The sequence below is a fragment of the Morus notabilis genome, unplaced genomic scaffold (assembly GCF_000414095.1).
Source record: "Morus notabilis unplaced genomic scaffold, ASM41409v2 Scaffold866, whole genome shotgun sequence".
NCBI lineage: Eukaryota > Viridiplantae > Streptophyta > Magnoliopsida > Rosales > Moraceae > Morus > Morus notabilis.
This window is the reverse complement of record NW_010357944.1, coordinates 1-5,542: the sequence shown is the minus strand read 5'-3', so window position 1 is coordinate 5,542 and position 5,542 is coordinate 1. Positions and strand designations below refer to the sequence as shown.

Sequence of the window (5,542 nt, the reverse complement as noted above, 5' to 3'; positions counted from 1 at the left end):
AGATGCTCAATGAGTTTCCTGTGCTATTCAATTGCTAAAGAATAATGTTAGGCATTGGTGGGCATCTATTAAGTTGACTCCAGCTGCTACCAACCTTATGTGGAATGGTTTCAACGAACTGTTTTACAATAAGTACTTCACTTAGAAAGTAAAGAAAAGTAAAGTGGTTTAGTTTGTGGGATTAGCATAGGGTACTACAACTGTTGATGACTATGTCACTAAATTTGAAGGACTTTCAAGATTTGTTCCATGGATAGTAGGTAATGACGTGGAAAGGATGAACTTCTTCATTAAGGGTTTGAAAGTAGCTATCAATAAGGATGTGAGCATGTCGAGGCCTCAGTCGTTCAGCGAAGCAGTTGAACTGGCTATGATATCTGAGAAGGGCATTAAGAGACAAGAATTGGAGAATAAAGCTACTTATGCCACTAAGAATGGCCAGTGGAAACCAAGAACAACTACAACAAAAGGGAAACAGAAGCAAGAGTGGCAACAAAATGCTAACAAGCGGCCTAAGACAGATAATTCAACTGCTAATGAGTATCCAAAATGTCATAAATGTGGGAAAACACATGGGGTAGAATGTCGATATGGTACCTTTAATTGCTACACTTGTGGAAAACCTGGTCACATTGCTGCAAATTGTGGAGCTAAGCCTGATGGTCAGAAGAAGACTTAAGGAAGGGTGTTTGCAATGATGGCAAAAGATGCTGAAGAAGATCCTACTGTTGTGGCAGGCACACTCTTCATTTTTAGAATGATAGCTCACGTATTGATAGATTCAGGTTCTACTCATTCATTTGCATCTCTTGCATTTGCTAATAAATTGGGTAAAGTACCAGAGATATTAAAAAGTGGGTTTAGGGTAGTTTTACCTTCTGGAGAGGTGTTGAGATCTTATTTGGTTATGATAAATGAGAGAGAGATGCCTGTGAATTTAATCATTTTAGATATGAAAGATTTCGATGTGATTCTTGATATGTATTAGTTATCTAAGTATAGTGCCACCATAGATTGTCAGCAAAAGCCTGTTATTTTTAAACCTCAGGAGGGACATCAATTCCTTTTCAATGAAAGGTCAAAGAATGTCTCTTTTTCAATCATTTCTGCAATAAAGGCAAGAAAAATGATTTGTAAAGGTTGTATTAGTTTCTTGGCCTCGGTAGTTGATACTTCAGTTCGGGATGAGCTAAAACTTGAAGATGTGCTAGTTGTTAGGGAGTATTTGAAAGTTTTTTCTGAAGATCTTCCTAGTCTTCCTCCGGATCGAGAGATAGAATTTGTCATTGATGTTGTTCTAGGAACAACTCTTATTTCTAATGCACTATATCGTATGGCACCATCAGAATTGAGAGAGTTGAAGATTCAACTGCAAGAATTGTTAGACAGAGGTTTTATTTGTCCAAGTTTTCTCCATGGGGTGCACCAGTACTTTTGTGAAAAAGAAGGATGGTTCGATGCAGCTTTGTATTGATTATCGAGAATTAAACAAGGTCACAGTAAGGAACAAGTATCATTTGCCTCGGATTGATGATTTGTTCGATCAGTTGCAAGGAGCAGCGGTGTTTTCAAAGATTGATTTAAGGTTTGACTATCATCAGTTAAAGGTGAAGGAATCAGATATACCTAAGAGAGTTTTCAAAACACGGTATGGACATTATGAGTTTTTAGTTATGCCATTTGGATTAACCAATGCTCCAACGGCTTTCATGAATTTGATGAACCGTGTGTTTAAGGATTTTCTTGATAAGTTTGTCATTATTTTTATTGATGGTATACTTATTTATTCACGAACTCATGAGGAGCATTGTGAACACTTGAGAATAGTTTTTGAAATTTTAAAGGAGACGCAACTATTTGCAAAATTCAAGAAGTGTGAGTTTTGGCTGAAAAAGCATCTTTTCTTGGTCATATTATTTCAAAGGATGGAATTTCTGTGGATCCTAGCAAAGTCGAAGCTGTTAGTGTTTGGCCTAGACCAAACAATGTCTCTGAAGTTTGTAGTTTCTTGGGCTTGGCAGGTTACTATAGATGATTTATTGAAGGTTTTTCTAAACTTGCTACTCCTCTAACTGCTTTGACGAGGAAGAATGTGAAGTTCGTTTGGTATGATGCATGTGGAGAAAGTTTTCAGGAATTAAAGAAGCGATTGATCTCTACTCCGGTGTTAGCTCTTCTGTCAGGGACTGATGGTTTGCCATCTATAGTGATGCTTCAAAGAATGGTTTGGGTTGCGTGCTTATGCAAAATGGGAAGGTGATAGCTTATGCTTCATGTCAATTGAAAAGCTATAAGAAGAATGACCCTACTCACGATTTGGAGTTAGCTGTTGTTGTTTTTGCTCTCAAGATTTGGCGTCACTATCTTTATGGTGAGCATTGTGAGATATATTCTCACTACAAGAGTTTGAAGTATTTATTCTCGCAGAAGGAATTGAATATGAGACAGCGAAGATGGTTAGAATTGGTTAAGGATTATGATTATGTTATCAATTATCATCTTGGCAAGGCTAATGTGGCGGCGGATGCTCTTAGTAGGAAGTCAGGTGTTGTTGGTTCAGAATAACAATCTTCGTTTGCAGACTTAAGTAGAATAGAAATTGAAGTGGTTTCTCAAGAAACAAAAGCTAAGCTTTCAGTTTTAGTGTTGCAGCCAAGTATCATTGATAAGATTAAGCAAAGTCAAGATTTATATCCTTATTTGGTTCGTATGAAAAAGAAGGTTCAAGCTGGCAAAAAGAATGACTTTCAAGTATCTAATGGGGGTGTGATCTTTTTGTGGTAATAAGCTGTGTGTGCCCAAAATTAAGGAATTGAAGAAGGAGATTTTAGATGAGGCTCATTCATTTCCTTACTCAGTTCATCCAGGGAGCACTAAAATGTATAAAGATTTGAGACTCTATTTTTGGTAGCCAAAGATGAAGTACGAAGTAGGAAAGTATGTTTAGAAATGTCTCACTTGTCAGCAAGTCAAGATGGAACATCAGAGACCTTCAGGGAAGTTGAAACCACTTTTTATCCCAGAATGGAAATGAGAGCATGTTACCATGGATTTTGTCATAGGATTACAAAAAGACACATAAGAAGTTTAATGCTATTTGGGTTATTGTAGATCGACTTACAAAGTATGCTCATTTTCTTCCAATACAGAATACTTTTAGCATGGATCAATATGCACAACTTTATATCGAAGAGATTATCAGGCTTCATGGTTCACCTGTATCCATTATTTCTAATCGTGACCCAAAATTCACTTTAACATTTTAGAAAAGTTTGCATTCAGCTATAGGAACGCGCTTGTCTTTCAGTATGGCTTATCATCCTCAAACCGATAGGCAATTAGATAGAACTATCAAAGCTCTAGAGGACATGCTTAGAGCTTGTGTTCTTGATTTTTTGACTTCATGGGATAAAAAGCTACCTTTAGTTGAGTTTTCCTAGAATAATAGTTATCATTCGACTATTGGTATGGCTCCATACAAGGCGGTGTATGGTAGGAAGTGCAGATCTCCAATTCATTGGAATGAGGTTAGAGAAAGAAAAGTCTTAGGTCCAGAATTTGTTCAGAAAACAGTTTATGCTATTGACAAGATTCGAAAAAGGATGAAAGCAGCTCAAAGTCGACAGAAGAGTTATACTGATAAGAGTAGAAAAGATCTTGAATTTGAAGTTGGTGACAAGGTCTTTCTTAAAGTTGCTCTAATGAAGGGAGTTATGAGATTTGGACAGAAAGGAAAGCTCAGTCCTAGGTATATAGGGCCTTTTGAGATTTTAAAAAGAGTAGGAAAACTTGCTTATGAGTTAGCTTTTCCACCATCATTGTCTGGTATTCATGGTACATTTCATGTTTCTATGCTCCGCAATTATATAGTTGATCCATCTTATGTTTTGAAGTATGAAGCTTTGGAGTTGAAACTAAATTTGTTATATGAAGAAAAACCTGTTCAGATTCTTGATAAAAAAAGACTTAAGGAATTAAGAAACAAGAGCATTCCTTTGGTCAAGGTTCTTTGGAGAAATCAATTAGTAGAGGAAGCTACTTGGGAAAAAGAGGATGAGATGAAGATCAAGTATCCCAGACTTTTTGGTAAGCTAAGTTTCAAGGACGAAATTTTTTAAGGAGGAGAGAATTGTAATACCTGATATTTAACTAAGTCTTAAGCCAATAACAAATAAATTTAGTAAATTAAAATCATGCACCACATTTACCATTTATTTCAAAGTTATTTATTGGCATTATATTTTATTATTATAGCTATCATATGATTTTATTAAACTTATGGCTTTGCTAATCAAGTTTTCAGTTTTAATGTGCAATGCAACTAACTGATGTCGGAACTCAATGTGCTAAATTTATGAAGAAAAAAATGATATTTATTATGATTATTTGACATGATATTTTACCTCTATTATGATTGATTTAATGATGAATTATTATTTTATATTTTTATTATATGGTTTTATGTAAATGTGTTGAGGACTTAGTTGCTATTTTGAATTTTTGTGAGAGAAGGCTATGTTAGCAAATTGAGTGAACTTTAGGAAACTAATTACAGAAGACAAATAGAGACTTTAGAGCTGATTTTATGAGATTATGACAGCTATTAGAGGCTTAAAAAAACCTAGACACTTGTCCTACTATAAGGTCACTTTACTTTTGCTTGGTTTCTATCATGTTTAGACTTCATTTTTGGGTCTATTTCAGCCAAAAAAAGCCTAGAACTCCCACCATAACATTTTCTTCTCTCTTCTCACTCCTTTTCTCACCCAAAACTCAGAATCAAACCTAGGTTTTTAAGAGAAAATAAGCTAAAAACTCAACCAGCCCATTTCAACTCGTTTTCAACCTAGAACCAAAAATAACCATCAAGGTTTTGAGCTTCTATTCACTTGGGAGCAAGTTTTTCTTTGAGGTAACTTCTTTCTTATGTTACAAATTAAGATTTCAGAGATTAAGATGTTGAAATCCTACTTGAGATTCAGATTTTTGACGTGGCTTATTATGTATGTTGGTTGTAGACCCTTAAAAATGAGTTTCTTAAGGTTTTGGTTCAAATATTAGTTTCTGGGTGAAATTAATGATTTTAACTTGATATTATTGATGATTATTTGAAGATAAACTCTTATTAGGATGATGATTCATGTATTTGAGAGTGGGTCTTTGAAGATTAAGATATGCATGCTAAGTATTTGATGAAATGTTCAAATATAAGTCCTTTGTACAGCTTATGTAGATTCTATTTTCGTACTATATATATCTATGATTTTGATTGATCTTATATATTTTTATTAAATTATACATCTCAAGTTTTACGTGAGTTTTTGAATCACTCTAAACGGGTTTTTCTACATTTAGTTATGAATTTTATAAGTTCAGCTAAAAAGCTGTCATTTTCCTGACGAGATTATACTTCAATTCCGATTTCGGGCTGTTTTTGGTTAGTTTAAAAAATCTAAAACCTATCATGCAGTAGCTCTAAAAAGGGCGTTTTGTGTCTACTTTTATTTGCCACTAGTCTCATAATATTTTGAGTTTTGATGAA

General features: G+C 34.6%; 1 pseudogene; it reads left to right on the top strand.

Moving 5' to 3' along the window:
- Positions 1–697: 697 nt before the first annotated feature.
- Positions 698–4,086, top strand: LOC112095383 (annotated as a pseudogene).
- The last annotated feature ends 1,456 nt before the right edge of the window (positions 4,087–5,542 follow it).